This window comes from Salmo trutta, unplaced genomic scaffold, assembly GCF_901001165.1.
Source record: "Salmo trutta unplaced genomic scaffold, fSalTru1.1, whole genome shotgun sequence".
In the NCBI taxonomy this organism is placed as follows: Eukaryota; Metazoa; Chordata; class Actinopteri; order Salmoniformes; family Salmonidae; genus Salmo; species Salmo trutta.
Window position 1 is genome coordinate 23,050 of NW_021822802.1, and position 21,580 is coordinate 44,629.

The 21,580-nt window shown below is 41.0% G+C and overlaps 1 protein-coding gene across 1 annotated transcript in view; it reads right to left on the reverse strand.

Moving 5' to 3' along the window:
- The window catches only part of LOC115184950 (polymeric immunoglobulin receptor-like), a gene marked incomplete at its 3' end in the record, with an annotated part of 38,094 nt that overhangs the window by 15,891 nt on the left and 623 nt on the right, over positions 1-21,580 (reverse strand). The window lies entirely within an intron of this gene.

Genomic DNA, 21,580 nt, shown 5'->3' on the forward strand with positions numbered 1-21,580 from the left:
TTATTCTGTCACTGGAGGCTGTCTATAGAGGAGAGAACCAGAGTTATTCTACCACTGGAGGCTGTCTATAGAGGAGAGAAACAGAGTTATTCTGTCACTGGAGGCTGTCTATAGAGGAGAGAACCAGAGTTATTCTGTCACTGGAGGCTGTCTACAGAGGAGAGAACCAGAGTTATTCTACCACTGGAGGCTGTCTATAGAGGAGAGAACCAGAGTTATTCTGTCACTGGAGACTGTCTATAGAGGAGAGAACCAGAGTTATTCTGTCACTGGAGACTGTCTATAGAGGAGAGAACCAGAGTTATTCTGTCACTGGATGTTGCCTATAGAGGAGAGAACCAGAGTTATTCTACCACTGGAGGCTGTCTATAGAGGAGAGAAACAGAGTTATTCTGTCACTGGAGGCTGTCTATAGAGGAGAGAAACAGAGTTATTCTGACACTGGAGGCTGTCTACAGAGGAGAGAAACAGAGTTATTCTGTCACTGGAGGCTGTCTATAGAGGAGAGAAACAGAGTTATTCTACCACTGGAGGCTGTCTATAGAGGAGAGAAACAGAGTTATTCTGTCACTGGAGGCTGTCTATAGAGGAGAGAACCAGAGTTATTCTGTCACTGGAGGCTGTCTACAGAGGAGAGAACCAGAGTTATTCTACCACTGGAGGCTGTCTATAGAGGAGAGAACCAGAGTTATTCTGTCACTGGAGACTGTCTATAGAGGAGAGAACCAGAGTTATTCTGTCACTGGAGACTGTCTATAGAGGAGAGAACCAGAGTTATTCTGTCACTGGAGACTGTCTACAGAGGAGAGAAACAGAGTTATTCTGCCACTGGAGGCTGTCTATAGAGGAGAGAACCAGAGTTATTCTGTCACTGGAGACTGTCTACAGAGGAGAGAACCAGAGTTATTCTGTCACTGGAGGCTGTCTATAGAGGAGAGAAACAGAGTTATTCTACCACTGGAGGCTGTCTACAGAGGAGAGAAACAGAGTTATTCTGTCACTGGAGGCTGTCTACAGAGGAGAAAAACAGAGTTATTCTGCCACTGGAGGCTGTCTACAGAGGAGAGAAACAGAGTTATTCTACCACTGGAGGCTGTCTACAGAGGAGAGAAACAGAGTTATTCTGCCACTGTAGGCTGTCTACAGAGGAGAGAACCAGAGTTATTCTACCACTGGAGGCTGTCTTCAGAGGAGAGAAACAGAGTTATTCTGTCACTGGAGGCTGTCTACAGAGGAGAGAACCAGAGTTATTCTACCACTGGAGGGCACTATCCCTCCATCTATCCCTCCATCTCATCTCTGTGTGTTTAGTGACAGTGGTACATGCTGATGAGACAGGTACTGAGTTTACTGACAGCACCAGTGGAGGCTGGTGAGGGGAGGACTACTTATAGTAATGGCTAGAATGGAACGTATCAAACACATAGAAATATATTGGTGCTTTATTGATAAATACACATAGTCTCATTTCCCATCAAGTGGAATTAAAATACACTGAATAATCAAAGTTTTCTAAAAGTTACAAACGGTCTCTTTTTGTTCAAGCCAGTTTTACATTCACAGTAGAAACAATGAATGAATGAATGAATGAACGGACGTACCGACGGACCAACAAACTAACTAAAGAACGAATGAACAAACTGAAGAACGAATTATCAAAATAATTATACAAAAATAAGAATAAAAATATGAATTAACGAAGAAACAAAAAATAAATGAATGAATGAATGAATGAACGGACGTACTTACGTAATGACTGACAAACGAAAGAACAAATAAACAAACAGATGAACTAACGAATGATGAATGAATGAACAAACAAAAAATACATGAAGGAATATGAACAAATTAACAAAATAATTATTTTAAAAAATGAATAAAAATATGAATGAATTAACAAACAAATAATAAATAAATGATTTTAAAACACCAATGAATGAAAACATGAATTAATTCTGTGCCATACAAATCAGTGACAGTAGTAGACTATGTAGCAGAGTGTTTAATGGTGCAGTACATTATGAGGTGTCTACAGTAGTAGACTATGTAGCAGAGTGTTTAATGGTGCAGTACATTATGAGGTGTCTACAGTAGTAGACTATGTAGCAGAGTGTTTAATGGTGCAGTACATTATGAGGTGTCTACAGTAGTAGACTATGTAGCAGAGTGTTTAATGGTGCAGTACATTATGAGGTGTCTACAGCTGTTGGGTCAGTGTCTGGGTGGTTACCAGCATCAGAGTCTTTACTGAAGAAAACAGTAGAATAGTGGAGACAGGCTGGATCTTTGGGGAAGTTGACAGTAACATAGTGGAGACAGGCTGGATCTTTGGGGAAGTTGACAGTAGCATAGTGGAGACAGGCTGGATCTCTGGGGAAGTTGACAGTAACATAGTGGAGACAGGCTGGATCTCTGGGGAAGTTGACAGTACCATAGTGGAGACAGGCTGGATCTCTGGTGAAGTTGACAGTAGCATAGTGGAGACAGGCTGGATCTCTGGGGAAGTTGACAGTATCATAGTGGAGACAGGCTGGGTCTCTGGGGAAGTTGACAGTATCATAGTGGAGACAGGCTGGATCTCTGGGGAAGTTGACAGTAGCATAGTGGAGACAGGCTGGATCTCTGGGGAAGTTGACAGCAGCATATGTCACACTGTCTGGAACCTTTGTAGACGGACCAATATTGGAGTAGATGTCACCTGCACAAGGATTGATTGCAGTGGCTCAGGTGGTGGTGATGTCACGGGTTGTATCTGGGTTGTGATTGGTTGCTGTGGCGTAGATGGGGTTAGTGATGGTTCCTGTGTCTGGATCCTGGTTGGTTGTCATGGAGTCAGACACCAACGGTCTGGCAGAGTGTTTGGATGCTGAAGAGGAAAACAAACAGATTATTTATTTGTAATTTATCTTTGATACAGCCTTATTCTAAAAATGGATTCAATATATTTTTTTTCTTATCAATCTACACACAATACTACATAATGACAAAGCGAAATCAGGTTTTTAGACATTTTTGCAAAAAACAACAAAAATAAATCGTATTTACATCAGCATTCAGACACTTTGCTATGAGACTTGAAATTGAGCTCAGTTGCATCCTGTTCCATTGATCATCCCTGAGATGTTTCTACAACTTAATTGGAGTCACCTGTGGTAAATTCAATTTATTGGACATATAAGGTTCCACAGTTGAAAGTACATGTCAGAGCAAAAACCAAGCCATTAGGTCGAAAGGAATTGTCCGTAGAGCTCTGAGACAGGATTGTGTCGAGGCACAGATCTGGGGAAGGGTACCAAAACAATTCTGCCGCATTGAAGGTCCCCAAGAACAGTGGCCTCCATCATTCTTAAATGGAAGAAATTTGGAACCAACAAGAATCTTCCAAGAGCTGGCCGTCCGGCCAAACTGAGCAATCGGGGGAGAAGAACTTTGGTCAGGTAGGTGACCAAGAACCTGATGGTCACTCTGACAGAGCTGTGGAGTTCCTCTGTGGAGATGGGAGAACCTTACAGAAGGACAACGATCTCTGCAGCACTCCACCAATCAGGCCTTTATGGTAGAGTGGCCAGGCGGAAGCCACTCCTCAGTAAAAGGCATGACAGCCCATTTGGAGTTTGCTAAACGGCACCTAAAGGACTCTCAGACCATGAGAAACAAGATTTTCTGGTCTGATGAAACCAAGATTGAACTCTTTGGCCTGAATGCCAAGCATCACGTCTGGAGGAAACCTGGAACCATCCCTACGGTGAAGCATGGTGGTGGCAGCATCATGCTCATCAGGATTGAGGGAAAGATGAACGGAGCAAAGTACAGAAAGATCCTTGATTTAAAACCTGCTCCAGAGCTCTCAGGACCTCAGACTGGGGCGAAGGTTCACCTTCCAACAGGACAACGACCCTAAGCACACAGCCAAGAGAACGCAGGAGTGGCTTCGGGGACAAGTCTCTGAATGTCCTTGAGTGGCCCAGCCAGAGCCCGGACTTGAACCCGATCGAAAATCTCTGGAGAGACCTGAAAATAGCTGTGCAGCGACGCTCCCCATCCAACCTGGCAGAGCTTGAGAGGTCATAGTTCCGTTTTTCATTTTAAATACATTTCCAAACAATTCTAAAAACCTGTATTTGCTTTGTCATTATGGGGTATTGTAGATAAATGAGGGGTGAAAAAAACGATTTAATCAATTTTAGAATAAGGCTATAACATAATAAAATGTGGAAAAAGTCAATGTATATGCATACATTCATTTGAGAGTTACTCACTTGATGTTTTCCTGTTTCTCCTCCATTTGTAGATCAGTAGCAGGATGAGTCCCACCACCAACACAGGACTCACACACACCATGATGACCACTTGGGTAACTGGTAGGAAGACAGACAGACAGACTGAGAAAATAACGATGTGATGAAAGAAGAGACTTAAAAAGCGAGTGATCCGAGTAACCTTAGCAACCTCGAGTTACATCACTTCCTGTTGGAAGAGAGAGATTTGTCCAATGCATGAACATACATAGTTGATTCCGTCAATATTATCCGATTGCATTATTTAACAGCATATTATAGTTGACTGAAGGTCATAGAATGATGGCAAGTGACAGGTGTATCACACCTGTTCTCTGAGAAGGATCAATACTGATGTCTCCAGATGCCATAAATGTTGTAGAGAGGTTTAGTAGGGTTGTGGAGACATTGGGTCTGGAGTTGAATGTTGATGTTTCAGGAGGAGCTGTATGTGAAAAGAAAGTATGGGTTAACACAAATACAGTCACCATTTTGTTTTACTGTTGCTGGAAATAACTCAGAAAGCCTCTAACAAACAAACAATGTTCAAGACAAGTGTGTGTTAACTTACCATCTGTAACTGTGAGATGCGCCTCTTGGTATGTGTCCTTTATAGATCTGTCCACTCCACACCAGTAGGTTCCAGAGTCTGACTTCCTCAGGTCCTTGATGGTCACATAGAATAAACCTCCCTTGTCTTCTATACTGTATCTATCTTGAGTTACAGTCTTACTCCCATTAGTTTCAACCAGAATGTCTTTACCAGAACATGTCCCCTTGCAGAAGTATTTGATGTTGTTTCCTGCCAATGTGAATGAGCAGCCCACAGTGACTTGTCCTCCCACCACCTCCTCCACATTAATGACAGCTGACTCCACAACACACAGAGCTGTCAAACAGAAACACACAGTACAGTCACAACTGTTGACCTGTGAGATATACTTTAACCCTGCTCAAATCGAACTTGAACCCTGCTCAAATTGAACTTTAACCCTGCATAAATCTTACTTTAACCCTGAACATCTTACTTTAATCTTGCTCAAATTTGACTTGAACCCTGCTCAAATTTTACTTGAACCCTGCTCAAATTTTACTTGAACCCTGCTCAAATTTGACTTGAACCCTGCATGAATCAAACTTTAACGCTGCATGAATATTATTTTGACCCTGCTCAAATCTTACTTTCACCCTGCTCAAATCTTACTTTCACCCTGCTCAAATCTTACTTTCACCCTGCTCAAATCTGCACACATGTTACTTACAGACAAATAATTACAAATAATTACCTAATTCATTATGTACTATATGATCCAGACATTAGTATAGAAACTGAGACAGACAAACAGACAGACAGACAGAACTTATATGAGAGGAGACAGCAGTAGACAACATGGATTATCTTCATTCTGGACAGTTACTCCTCAGTTACTATACTGTTAAAGTTACTTTATCACAGTTACTATACTGTTAAAGTTACTTTACTATCACAGTTACTGTACTGTTGAAGTTACTTTACTATCACAGTTACTATACTGTTAAAGTTACTTTACTATCACAGTTACTGTACTGTTGAAGTTACTTTACTATACTACCAGCTAGCACAGGTCAACAACAGCTTGTCTGTCAGTTACTAGTTTGACAGCTGGGTGTTTCTGAAGAGATCTTTCTTATTTTTTGAAAGCTCCTTCCTCCTCTGACACCCAACTCCTCTCACTCACTCTCTCTATCTATCTCTCTCTCTCTCTATCTCTCCATGTCAGAGGTGGTGTTCAGGGGATGGGCATTTGCCTACACATCCTCATTTCTCTGAATTGACCTCAGTGTCTGGAGGTCTATATGTGCCGCAGAGTGAAACTGGTTTAAACCGGCCGGAGGTTAGACTTCTAAACCACCAGACAACTCGGCTTCCTGTAGGTGACTAAGTCTTAAAACTGTCGACTTCACTGTTACCATGTTTGTTTCAGCAGACGAGGAACACATTGTTGAGATGATGACAATATATACATCAGGTATACATCACTATATTGTATTACATTGATCCACATATATTTACTGTGATTGAAAAAGTATGCTCCAAAATGGATTTCCAAGTACAAATGTTACAGAGACTAACACTATCCTGTCTCAGTGTGAAGTTAATGGTGCCATCATTTTAGTTTGGGTCTGTTGTGTTTTGGGTTTGAATGGTGAAGTCTTGGGTTGTTGTATTGAGGGTTTGATAGGTGAAGTCTTGGGTTGTTGTGTTGAGGGTTTGGTAGGTGGAGTCTTGGGTTGTTGTGTTGAGGGTTTGGTAGGTGGAGTCTTGGGTTGTTGTGTTGAGGGTTTGGTAGGTGGAGTCTTGGGTTGTTGTGTTGAGGGTTTGATAGGTGGAGTCTTGGGTTGTTGTGTTGAGGGTTTGGTAGGTGGAGTCTTGGGTTGTTGTGTTGAGGGTTTGGTATGTGGAGTCTTGGGTTGCTGTGTTGAGGTTTTGGTAGGTGGAGTCTTGGGTTGCTGTATTGAGGGTTTGGTAGGTGGAGTCTTGGGTTGCTGTGTTGAGGGTTTAGTAGGTGGAGTCTTGGGTTGCTGTGTTGAGGGTTTGGTAGGTGGAGTCTTGGGTTGCTGTGTTGAGGGTTTGGTAGGTGGAGTCTTGGGTTGCTGTATTGAGGGTTTGGTAGGTGGAGTCTTGGGTTGCTGTGTTGAGGGTTTAGTAGGTGGAGTCTTGGGTTGCTGTGTTGAGGGTTTGGTAGGTGGAGTCTTGGGTTGCTGTGTTGAGGGTTTGGTAGGTGGAGTCTTGGGTTGCTGTGTTGAGGGTTTGATAGGTGGAGTCTTGGGTTGCTGTGTTGAGGGTTTGGTAGGTGGAGTCTTGGGTTGTTGTGTTGGGGGTTTGGTAGGTGGAGTCTTGAGTTGTTGTGTCTGGATTGGTGACTGGTCCTATGGAACAAACAACATATAATTAACGTGTGTGTGTGTATATGTGTGTGTGTGTGTGTGTGTGTGTGTGTGTGTGTGTGTGTGTGTGTGTGTGTGTGTGTGTGTGTGTGTGTGTGTGTGTGTGTGTGTGTGTGTGTGTGTGTGTGTGCCTACTGTACACATGCAGTGCTGCAGTTGTGGTGTGCTGTAGTGGTGCAGTGGTGTAGTGGTGCAATGGTGTACTGCTGCAGTGGTGCAGTGGTGTAGTGCTGCAGTGGTGTAGTGCTGCAGTGGTGCAGTGGTGTAGTGCTGCAGTGGTGTAGTGCTGTAGTGGTGTAGTGGTGCACTGGTGTAGTGCTGCAGTGGTGCAGTGGTGTAGTGGTGTAGTGCTGTAGTGCTGCAGAGGTGTAGTGGTGTACTGCTGCAGTGGTGCAGTGGTGTAGTGCTGCAGTGGTGCAGTGGTGTAGTGCTGCAGTGGTGTTGTACAGTAGTGTGTGTGTGTGTGTGTGTGTGTGTGTGTGTGTGTGTGTGTGTGTGTGTGTGTGTGTGTGTGTGTGTGTGTGTGTGTGTGTGTGTGTGTGTGTGTGTGTGTGTGCGTACTGTGCACATGCAGTGCTGCAGTGGTGTAGTGCTGCAGTGGTGTAGTGCTGCAGGGGTGCAGTGGTGCAGTGCTGCAGTGGTGCAGTGGTGCAGTGCTGCAGTGGTGTTGCACAGTAGTGGTGCAGTACTGCAGTGCTGCAGTGGTGCAGTGGTGTAGTGCTGCAGTGGTGCGATGGTGTAGTGGTGTAGTGCTGCAGTGGTGCGGTGGTGTAGTGGTGTAGTGCAGTAGTGCTGAGGTGGTGCAGGGGTGCAGTAGGTATGCTCGGCCCGCCCGGTGAAGGAAAGGCACCCTGTGGGAAAAAGTCTATGAGAAACAGTGACATGTACTCTGAATTACCTAAAATTATAAGTCTTTCACAGTCAGGCAAATCCAAGCTGTACTGTGCTGGCCTGGATATTTTCTTCTCACTAACATTTCTAGAATGAGTATCTAGGTCAACTCATCTAGGCTTTTTCTTGGCTCAGTGTCAGCTTAGTTCTGTGGTGTGTAAACCACCACTGTGTTCTTGTGTTCTGAGTTCCTACAGTACCTCTCTTCCCACTACAGAGCCAAGCTGGACTAGGCTGGCCTGGTAATTCATTCAACTGAAGCCTGGAACTGAACTGACATTGAAAATGTGAAAATAATCAATCAGATCCAGCAGTGTAAAAAGTCTATGTTCTGAGAAATGTTCTTGTTTCTTACAACCTTATGCTTATCACATTAGCCTACTCTAGCTCAACAGTCCCGTGGACTGGACACTGATCCCGAAGAAGTTTCAAGCTACAGTACATGGCTAGTTTATTCCTGAATGATTTAAAGTTCATATTTTATTTAATAGCATGTTGTTGAAATGTTGAACACTTCTGAGATCTCTTACTGATACGGCGAATACCTCCATTACACCACTTTGATACGTATCAGTGGAATTAAGAAATTAGTATATTCCAATAAACTACTTTGACACATGTCAATGGGGATTAAGAAATCCATATACTCCACTACACTACTTTGATACGTATCAATGGGGATTAAGAAGTCAGTATACTCCACTCCACTACTATGATATGTATTTATGGGGATTAAGAAGTCAGTACACACCACTACACTACTTTGATAAGTATCAGTGGGGATTTAAAAGTCAGTATACTCCACTAGACTACTTTCATACATTTCAGTGGGGATTAAGATATCAGTATACTCCACTACACTACTTTGATACATTTCAGTGGGGATTAAGATATCAGTATACTCCACTACACTACTTTGATACACATTAATGGGGATTAAGAAATCAGTAGACTCCACTACACTACTTTGATACACATTAATGGGGATTAAGAAGTCAGTATACTCCACTACACTACTTTGATACACATTAATGGGGATTAAGATATCAGTATACTCCACTACACTACTGTGATACACATTAATGGGATTAAGATATCAGTATACTCCACTACACTACTTTGATACACATTAATGGGGATTAAGATATCAGTATACTCCACTACACTACTTTGATACACATTAATGGGGATTAAGATATCAGTATACTCCACTACACTACTTTGATACACATTAATGGGGATTAAGATATCAGTATACTCCACTACACTACTTTGATACACATTAATGGGGATTAAGATATCAGTATACTCCACTACACTACTTTGATACACATTAATGGGGATTAAGATATCAGTATACTCCACTACACTACTTTGATACACATTAATGGGGATTAAGATATCAGTATACTCCACTACACTACTTTGATACACATTAATGGGGATTAAGATATCAGTATACTCCACTACACTACTTTGATACACATTAATGGGGATTAAGATATCAGTATACTCCACTACACTACTTTGATACACATTAATGGGGATTAAGATATCAGTATACTCCACTACACTACTTTGACACATATCAATTGGGATTAATGAAGAAGTCATTATACTCCACAACACTACAGTGTTACGAATAAATGGGGATTAGAAAATCAGTATACTCCAGTACACTACTTTGATATGTATCATTGGGGATTAACAAATCGTCATTCTCCATTACACTACCTTGATACGGAATAAATGTGTATTAGGAAATCAGTATACAACACTACTTTGATATGTATCAGTGGGGATTAAGTAGTCAGTATAGACAAAAAAACGTATGTGTACTACACCATGCATGCACGCACATACATTTAGTACATACACACATAAATACATACATACATAGATACAAACATATCTACGTATGAGGGTTACTCACTTGATGATTTCCTGTCTCTCCTCCATTTGTAGATCAGTAGCAGGATGAGTCCCACCACCAACACAGGACTCACACACACCATGATGACCACTAGTGTACCTGGAACTACAAATACAAGATAATCACATTCCTCTCAGACCCTTCTCCTTCCTAAACTACTGTAATAGTTTCCTAACCACCTAGTCCTCCTACTGTATCAGTAGGACACTAAAGAACATCAGATCACCTAGAACACACAGACCAACACCAGAGAACATCAGAACACCTAGAACACCCAGACCAACACCAGAGAACATCACATCACCTAGAACACCCAGAGACAGTACACAGGCATAATGTTACAGTGATGCTACATTTAGCTAGTCTCTACTGTACTGTACTTCTGTGTTTCTTCCATTTCAGAGGGAGGGAGGAAGGAAGACAACATTAGACAGAGAAACAGGTGGGTGTTGAGAAGAGCAGAAATAGAGAGGAATTGTTAGTGATGAGATATCAATAGTCACAGTCAGATTATTCAGTATTTTATAAAGTATCAGGCAAAGTCAATGTGGTTCTTTTTATGGTTCTATTACAGTGTGATTCTTGGTAGTTGTAGTCCATGTTACAGTATGGTGCTTGGTAGTTGTTGTCCATATTACAGTATGGTGCTTGGTAGTTGTAGTTTATCTCATGTTGTGCTGAGGGTTCATTATGTTACCTTGGTAATGTTCACCATGTGTGTTATGTGTGCTCTAGAGAGATAGTGTGTGACTAATGTGTGTGAGTTTGAGAGTGTGTGTGTGCATGCGCCTGCATACTTGTTTATGTTTGTATGGTTCCGAGACTGAAAGTACTACCCTCTCTGTGTGTTTCAGAGGAAGTGGTGTGAACCTTGACCTTGAGGCCCTGACGTTCTTATTGTCATAAACACACAATGACTATAACTACTAGTCTCTAAATACTGCACCTCTCTGAGTACAGTTGCAATACTAAAGATAATGACTATAACTACTAGTCGCTCAATACAGCACCTCTCTGAGTACAGTTACAATACTAAAGATAATGACTATAACTACTAGTCTCTCAATACAGAACCTCTCTGAGTACAGTTGCAATACTAAAGATAATGACTATAACTACTAGTCTCTCAATACAGAACCTCTCTCAGTGCAGTTACAATACTAAAGATAATGACTATAACTACTAGTCTCTCAATACAGGAGAGGAAGAGATATGAGAAGGGGGTGAGGAGGAGATGTGAGAGGGGGGAGAGTACAACGGTGGAGAAGGGGAAGATGTGAAGTAATGAAGGTAATATACCTGCAGAGTTTAAGGGGTCAGTTTCCATGGTGATGTTTATTGATGGGTGTGTCGTGGAGAGGAGAGGTCTGGAGGTGATGGAGCCAGGGTTGGGAGGAACAGGAGCTGAGAGAGAGAGAGAGAGAGAGAGAGAGAGAGAGAGAGAGAGAGAGAGAGGATGCGAGAATGCGGTAATGCGAGAATGCGCCTTCGTACTTGTTCATGTGTGTGTGGTTTGGGGTGTGTGTATCCGAGGCTGAAAGCGGTACCCTCTCTGTGTGTTTCAGAGGAAGTGGTGTGAACCTTGACCTTGAGGCCCTGATGTTCTTATTGTCATAAACACACAATGATTATAACTACTAGTCTCTCAATACAGAACCTCTCTGAGTACAGTTACAATACTACAGATAATGACTGTAACTACTATTCTCTCAATACAGGAGAGGAAGAGATATGAGAAGGGGGAGAGTACAGCGGTGGAGAAAGGGAAAATGTGAAGTAATGAGGGTGATATACCTGCAGATTTGTACCTTGTCAGCTCAGGGATTCAAACTTTCCACCTTTCGGTTACTAGTCCAAAGCTCTAACCACTAGGCTACCCTGCCGCCCCATATAATCCTGTGTACACACTGATACACACTGATAGAACGTCTTAGACACCAACCTCTGTCCACAGTGATCCTGACTTCAGTCTTGTTATACCACCACCATGTGTTTATTTCACACCAGTAGGTCCCTGAATCCTCTAGGGTCAGGTTAGTGATGGTCACAGTGAAGACTCTTCTCTTTGTGTCGTCATACAGAGAGAATCTCCCTTTATGAGTCCACGCTGGGTGCTGATGCATTTTGGTTTGGATTACGTCAACCTGGTAGGCCCAGATCCCTTTAGAGAGGTACTTCTGGTATGTCTCAAACCCCCGGTCATAAGGACACTGAATGCTGGAATTTCCTCCTTCTTTCCATCTCTTTGTGATCACTCTTGACATCACACAGCTCACAGCTATGAAACAACCAAGGAAACACGCTCACATCATCTCTATAATAACAGTTGCAATAGTCACCATGTTTAACAGACAGTCAGGTAAGGGAGATAGTTGAGTGACAGGTAGAGAATGTTTAACAATCTGGGACTGAGTGATACAGTACATTTCTGTGTTCAGGACTACAGCAATACAGTAAAACAGTGTTGAAGGGTAAAGAAAAGTACAGTATTGATCACTGTAGCATAAGAATTGAGTGATGTGTTCAGTGAGTAACACAGTTCAATATGGGGTGTGTATTAATGTATTGAGGTCTAATAGTAACAGTTCAATATGGGGTGTGTATTAATGTGTTGAGGTCTGATAGTAACAGTTCAATATGGGGTGTGTATTAATGTATTGAGGTCTAATCGTAACAGTTCAATATGGGGTGTGTATTAATGTATTGAGGTCTGATAGTAACAGTTCAATATGGGGGTGTGTATAATGTATTGAGGTCTAATAGTAACAGTTCAATATGGGGTGTGTATTAATGTGTTGAGGTCTGATAGTAACAGTTCAATATGGGGTGTGTATTAATGTATTGAGGTCTAATAGTAACAGTTCAATATGGGGTGTGTATTAATGTATTGAGGTCTGATAGTAACAGTTCAATATGGGGTGTGTATTAATGTATTGAGGTCTAATAGTAACAGTTCAATATGGGGTGTGTATTAATGTATTGAGGTCTGATAGTAACAGTTCAATATGGGGTGTGTATTAATGTATTGAGGTATAATAGTAACAGTTCAATATGGGGTGTGTATTAATGTAATATATTCTAATAGTAATAGTTCAATATGGGGTGTGTATTAATGTATTGAGGTCTGATAGTTACAGTTCAATATGGGGTGTGTATTAATGTATTGAGGTCTGATCGTTACAGTTCAATATGGGGTGTGTATTAATGTATTGAGGTCTGATAGTAACAGTTAAATATGGGGTGTGTATTAATGTAATAATGTATTGAGGTCTGATAGTAACAGTTCAATATGGGGTGTGTATTAATGTATTGAGGTCTGATAGTTACAGTTCAATATGGGGTGTGTATTAATGTATTGAGGTCTGATAGTAACAGTTCAATATGGGGTGTGTATTAATGTAATATATTCTGATAGTAACAGTTCAATATGGGGTGTGTATTAATGTAATATATTGTAATAGTAACAGTTCAATATGGGGTGTGTATTAATTTATTGAGGTCTAAGAGTAACAGTTCAATATGGGGTCTGTATTAATGTATTGAGGTCTGATAGTAACAGTTCAATATGGGGTGTGTATTAATGTATTGAGGTCTGATAGTAACAGTTCAATATGGGGTGTGTATTAATGTATTGAGGTCTAATAGTAACAATTCAATATGGGGTGTGTATTAATGTATTGAGGTCTAATAGTAACAGTTCAATATGGGGTGTGTATTAATGTAATATATTCTAATAGTAACAGTTCAATATGGGGTGTGTATTAATGTATTGAGGTCTGATAGTAACAGTTCAATATGGGGTGTGTATTAATGTAATATATTCTAATAGTAACAGTTCAATATGGGGTGTGTATTAATGTATTGAGGTCTGATAGTTACAGTTCAATATGGGGTGTGTATTTATTTATTGAGGTCTGATAGTAACAGTTCAATATGGGGTGTGTATTAATGTATTGAGGTCTGATAGTAACAGTTCAATATGGGGTGTGTATTAATGTATTGAGGTCTGATAGTAACAGTTCAATATGGGGTGTGTATTAATGTAATATATTCCAATAGTTACAGTTCAATATGGGGTGTGTATTAATGTAATATATTGTAATAGTAACAGTTCAATATGGGGTGTGTATTAATGTATTGAGGTCTAATAGTAACAGTTCAATAATGGGTGTGTATTAATGTAATATATTCCAATAGTTACAGTTCAATATGGGGTGTGTATTAATGTAATATATTGTAATAGTAACAGTTCAATATGGGGTGTGTATTAATGTATTGAGGTCTAATAGTATCAGTTCAATATGGGGTGTGTATTAATGTATTGAGGTCTGATAGTAACAGTTCAATATGGGGTGTGTATTAATGTAATATATTCTAATAGTAACAGTTCAATATGGGGTGTGTATTAATGTAATATATTCTAATAGTAACAGTTCAATATGGGGTGTTTATTAATGTATTGAGGTCTGATAGTAACAGTTCAATATGGGGTGTGTATTAATGTATTGAGGTCTAATAGTATCAGTTCAATATGGGGTGTGTATTAATGTATTGAGGTCTAAGAGTAACAGTTCAATATGGGGTCTGTATTAATGTATTGAGGTCTAATAGTAACAGTTCAATATGGGGTGTGTATTAATGTATTGAGGTCTGATAGTAACAGTTCAATATGGGGTGTGTATTAATGTATTGAGGTCTGATAGTAACAGTTCAATATGGGGTGTGTATTAATGTGTTGAGGTCTGATAGTAACAGTTCAATATGGGGTGTGTATTAATGTATTGAGGTCTAATAGTAACAGTTCAATATCGGGTGTGTATTAATGTATTGAGGTCTGATAGTAACAGTTCGATATGGGGTGTGTATTAATGTAATATATTCTAATAGTAACAGTTCAATATGGGGTGTGTATTAATGTAATATATTCTAATAGTAACAGTTCAATATGGGGTGTGTATTAATGTATTGAGGTCTGATAGTAACAGTTCAATATGGGGTGTGTGTTAATGTATTGAGGTCTGATAGTTACAGTTCAATATGGGGTGTGTATTAATGTAAAATATTCTAATAGTATCAGTTCAATATGGGGTGTGTATTAATGTATTGAGGTCTGATAGTAACAGTTCAATATGGGGTGTATGTTAATGTAATATATTCTAATAGTAACAGTTCAATATGGGGTGTGTATTAATGTATTGAGGTCTAGGAGTAACAGTTCAATATGGGGTCTGTATTAATGTATTGAGGTCTAATAGTAACAGTTCAATATGGGCTGTGTATTAATGTATTGAGGTCTGATAGTAACAGTTCAATATGGGGTGTGTATTATTGTAATATATTCTAATAGTAACAGTTCAATATGGGGTGTGTATTAATGTATTGAGGTCTGATAGTAACAGTTCAATATGGGGTGTGTATTAATGTATTGAGGTCTGATAGTAACAGTTCAATATGGGGTGTGTATTAATGTATTGAGGTTCTAATAGTAACAGTTCAATATGGGGTGTGTATTAATGTATTGAGGTCTGATAGTAACAGTTCAATATGGGGTGTGTATTAATGTATTGAGGTCTGATAGTAACAGTTCAATATGGGGTGTGTATTAATGTAATATATTCTAATAGTAACAGTTCAATATGGGGTGTGTATTAATGTATTGAGGTCTGATAGTAACAGTTCAATATGGGGTGTGTATTAATGTAATATATTCTAATAGTAACAGTTCAATATGGGGTGTGTATTAATGTATTGAGGTCTGATAGTTACAGTTCAATATGGGGTGTGTATTAATGTAATATATTCTAATAGTAACAGTTCAATATGGGGTGTGTATTAATGTATTGAGGTCTGATAGTAATAGTTCAATATGGGGTGTGTATTAATGTATTGAGGTCTGATAGTAACAGTTCAATATGTGGTGTGTATTAATGTATTGAGGTATAATAGTAACAGTTCAATATGGGGTGTGTATTAATGTAATATATTCTAATAGTACTCACCACAGAGGAGGCTGATGTTGACAGCCATGAGATTCCTCATTCTGCTCTCTGGCTTCCCTCCTATGTTGTAAAAATTATACTGTTCTCCACTCACTCCAGTCCTCTACCAGTCACTACCAGTATAGTCCCAGATACTCAGACTCTCTACCAGTCACTACCAGTCTAGTCCCAGATCCTCAGACTCTCTACCAGTCACTAGCAGTATAGTCCCAGATACTCAGACTCTCTACCAGTCACTACCAGTCTAGTCCCAGATACTCAGACTCTCTACCAGTCTAGTCCCAGATACTCAGACTCTCTCCCAGTCACTACCAGTCTAGTCCCAGATACTCAGACTCTCTACCAGTCACTACCAGTATAGTCCCAGATACTCAGACTCTCTACCAGTCAATACCAGTATAGTCCCAGATACTCAGACTCTCTACCAGTCAATACCATTCTAGTCCCAGATACTCAGACTCTCTACCAGTCACTACCAGTCTAGTCCCAGATACTCAGACTCTCTACCAGTCAATACCATTCTAGTCCCAGATACTCAGACTCTCTACCAGTCACTACCAGTATAGTCCCAGATACTCAGACTCTCTACCAGTCAATACCAGTATAGTCCCAGATACTCAGACTCTCTACCAGTCAATACCATTCTAGTCCCAGATACTCAGACTCTCTACCAGTCACTACCAGTCTAGTCCCAGATACTCAGACTCTCTACCAGTCACTACCAGTCTAGTCCCAGATACTCAGACTCTCTACCAGTCACTACCAGTCTAGTCCCAAATACTCAGACTCTCTACCAGTCACTACCAGTCTAGTCCCAGATACTCAGACTCTCTACCAGTCACTACCAGTCTAGTCCCAGATACTCAGACTCTCTACCAGTCACTACCAGTCTAGTCCCAGATACTCAGACTCTCTACCAGTCACTACCAGTCTAGTCCCAGATACTCAGACTCTCTACCAGTCACTACTAGTAGCTATGAACACAACTCTAACCATGTTTAAGCGTTCGGGTAGCTGTTATGTCCACTCTCTCTCTCTCTCTCTCTCTCTCTCGCTCTCGCTCTCTCTGCATGTCAGGGAGATAGTGATAGTGATGGTAGTTGTGAGGAGGTAGGTATTAGCCTGCACATCCGGGGGATTTCTATGAAGTGACATTATTCTCTCCAGGTCTATATGTGCTGCAGAGTGAAACTGGTTCAATCAGGCCGGAGTTTAGACTTCTAAACCACCAGACAACTCAGCTTCCTGTAGGTGACTAAGTCTTAAAACTGTCAACTTCTCTGTTCTAAAGTTACCATGTTTGTTTCAGCAGAGGAGGAACACATTGTTGAGATGTGCCAACCGATCTGATAGAACGAATGACCAGCCGGCTTGGGGAGCAACCCTAGATTTGTGTCGGGACTATTATCTTGTGGAAGGATGAAATAGTATGAATAAATTCATCAAAATAAAGTTTTTAATGAAAATACGTAAATCATTATTTGAATATTTTGGTAATCCACTGTGTGAAGTGATAATGCCCTCGAAACCTAACAACACCCGTGCCAATATAACCCCAAAAATATACTGTGCTATATCTATTTCTATTTTCAAATGTAGGAACTGGGTTCTACAGTTTGACCCCACTGCTGTCTTTGTCTCCACACTCACCCCGCCCATCCATCTAGATGTGTGAAGGTTAGTGAAAAGCTAATGATCCATCATGTATGACATTCCTGGGAGTGTGTAAACTTAATTTTTTATTACCATAGCATTTTTGTATGTTCTCTAAAGTTATGTACTTGGAAATGTATAAATTGACCAATTCGGCACATTTGGGCAAACTCCTGGCAGACTTGATGCAAAATATTGTGTAGTGAGGTAACTCTTCACTGGATCAGTCTGAAACTTTGCAAACACAGTGCTGCCCTCTTGTGGACAAAAAAACGATTTACACATAGGATCCTATATTAATGTCTGTCCTTTCTCTTGCATTTCAAAGATGATGGAATTAAAACAAATGTTTTTTCCTTGTATTATCTTTTACCAGCTCTAATGTGTTATGTTCTCCTACATTAATTTAACCTGTTGGGGCTAGGGGGCAGTATTTGACGGCCGGATAAAAAACGTACCCGATTTAATCTGGTTACTACTCCTGCCCAGTAACTAGAATATGCATATAATTATTGGCTTTGGATAGAAAACACCCTAAAGTTTCTAAAACTGGTTGAATGGTGTCTGTGATTATAACATAACTCATTTGGCAGGCCAAAACCTGAGAAGATTCCTTACAGGAAGTGGCCTGTCTGACCATTTCTTGCCCTCCTTGATCATCTCTAACAAAAACAGGGGATCTCTGGCATGACGTGACACTTCCTACGGCTCCCATAGGCTCTCAGAACCCGGGAAAAAGCTGAATGACGTAATTCAAGGCCCAGGCTGAAACACACTAGCGCGTTTGGCAAGTGCTCTATCAGAGGGCCATCAGACTGAGGCTCGTGCATGAGGGGATAGCATGCTTTTACTTTCACTCTCTTTGTAATAAAAAACGATTTCCCGGTCGGAATATTATCGCTTTTTTACGAGAAAAATGGCATAAAAATTTATTTTAAACAGCGGTTGACATGCTTTGAAGTACGGTAATGGAATATTTAGACATTTTTTGTAACCCTTATTTACCCTTTCGTATAGTGTCTTGAACGCACGAACAAAACAATGGATTATTTGGGACCAAACGAACATTTGTTATTGAAGTAGAAGTCCTGGGAGTGCATTCTGACGAAGACAGCAAAGGTAATAACATTTTTCTTATAGTAAATCTGACTTTGGTGAGTGCTAAACTTGCTGGGTGTCTAAATAGCTAGCCCTGTGATGCCGGGCTATCTACTTAGAATATTGCAAAATGTGCTTTCACCGAAAAGCTATTTTAAAATCTGACATATCGAGTGCATAGAGGAGTTCTGTATCTATAATTCTTAAAATAATTGTTATGTTTTTTGTGAACGTTTATCGTGAGTAATTTAGTAAATTCACCGGAAGTGTTCGGTGGGAATGCTAGTCACATGCTAGTCACCTGCTAATGTAAAAAGCTAGTTTTGATATAAATATGAACTTGATTGAACAGACATGCATGTATTGTATAACATAATGTCCTAAGATTGTCATCTGATGAAGATCATCAAAGGTTAGTGCTGCATTTAGCTGTGGTTTGGGTTTATGTGACATTATATGCTAGCTTGAAAAATGGGTGTCTGATTATTTATGGCTGGGTACTCTGCTGACATAATCTAATGTTTTGCTTTCGTTGTAAAGCCTTTTTGAAATCGGACAGTGTGGTTAGATTAACGAGAGTCTTGTCTTTAAAATGGTGTAAAATAGTCATATGTTTGAGAAATTGAAGTAATAGCATTTCTAAGGTATTTGAATAACGCGCCACGGGATTCAACTGGATGTTGAGAGGTTAACACTTCCACAAACTTCAAAGTGTTTCCTTTCAAATGATATCAAGAATATGCATATCCATGCTTCAGGTCCTGAGCTAAAGGCAGTTAGATTTGGGTATATCAAATTTGGCAAAAATTGAAAAAAAGGATCTATTTGTCTCTAGTGAAACAGTGTAGGCCTGATCTAGGACCAGTCTCTAGTATAACAGTGTAGACCTGATCTAAAACCAGTCTTTAGTGTAACAATGTAGACCTGATCTAGGACCAGTCTCTAGTGTAACAGTGTAGACCTGATCTAAGACCAGTCTCTAGTGAAACGCTGTAGACCTGATCTAGGACAAGTCTCTAGGACCAGTCTCTATTTTAACAGTGTACCGTAAACCTAACTGAGAGGAGATGTAGTATAGCGATACAGACAGTCATCATGATCCTCACCCTGTACCGTCTCTCCCTGTACTGTCTCCATCAATCCTGTCACAGTACCTTCACTACACCCTACACTACTCCTGTTACAGTACCTTCACTACACCCTACACTACTCCTGTTACAGTACCTTCACTACACCCTACACTACTCCTGTCACAGTACCTTCACTACACCCTACACTACTCCTGTTACAGTACCTTCACTACACCCTACACTACTCCTGTTACTGTACCTTCACTACACCCTACACTACTCCTGGTACAGTACCTTCACTACACCCTACACTACTCCTGTTACTGTACCTTCACTACACCCTACACTACTCCTGTTACATTACCTTCTCTGCTCTCTACACTACTCCTGTTACAGTACCTTCTCTGCCTCAAACCCTATTACGGGGGCTGAGTCACTGGCTTACTGGTGCTCTTCCATGCTGTCCCTAAGAGGGGTGCGTCAAATGAGTGCGTTGAGTCACTGACGTGATCTTCCTGTCCGGGTTGGCGCCCCCCTCGGGTTCCTGCCGTTGGGGAGATCTTCGTGGGCTATATTCGGCCTTGTCTCAGGGTAGTAAGTTGGTGGTTTGAAGATACCCCTCCAGTACTGTGGGGGCTGTGCTTTGGCAAAGTGAGTGGGTTTATATCCTGCCTGGTTGGCCCTGTCCGGGGGTATTGATGGGGCCACAGTGTCCCGACCCCTCCTGTCTCAGCCTCCAGAAATGATGCTGCAATAGTTATGTGTCTGGGGGCTAAGGTCGGACCCTAAAGGCGGAGTTTGTTGACTCCACCCCTTTATCGAGAATCACTGTCAGTTTTGAGCAGGGCGTTCGGCGTTCGCCTCCGGGCTCCTAAATTATCCATCAAGTGAAACCTCCGCTCACCCGGCCAAGACATGCAAACTCACTGTCAGTGAGAGAACAGGAGATAGAGAGAGAGAGAAAGAGACCGGCAGATAGAGAGAGAGGGAAAAAGAGACACAGAGACCGGCAGAGAGAGAGAGAGAGAAAAAGAGACTGACAGAGACCGGCAGAGAGAGAGAGACAAAAAAAAATAAAAGAGAAATTTGCTAAAAATAGAGGTCAGCGCATATAGTTAAAATGTGTCTCTTGTGATTGGTCGCCAGTGAGTGTATGTATCTTGTGATTGGTTGCCAGTGACTCAAGTGTCTATGGGTATGCTGCCTGTGGAGTAGATGGGAGGAGCCTCAGAGGAGCTGTGTGGATGATTGACAGTAGAGTAGGTGGGGCTTTGACCATAGTTCACAGTAGCATAGTCACATGATGAAGTGCCCTCTTTAGTAATGGCAGCGGTGGCCTCATTGGAGCAGCTGCCCTCTTTAGTGATGGTGGCAGTTGCTTCGTTGGGGCCGCTGGGGTTCTTGTGGAAGTTGACGCAGGCGTAGTGGAGAGACTCAGAGTGGCTTGTGGGTAAGTTGGCGGTGGCGTAGATGGTGGAGGTCGCCTAGCCTGAGTCTGACCTTAGGGGGCTCTCCTTTATCTCTTCATAGTCACCGTCACCATGACAACCCTGGAGAAGAGGGAGGAGAGAAAAGGGGAGAGGAGATAATAGTATGTGATAAGAGAATTATCTAATAAAGGTAAATGAATTAATAAACCATGATGAATTATTAGTCATACAACAGGGTTAATGAATAATCAATGTAATGATCAATGTAGGGATCGATTAGTCTGATTAGTTCCGGAAAGTC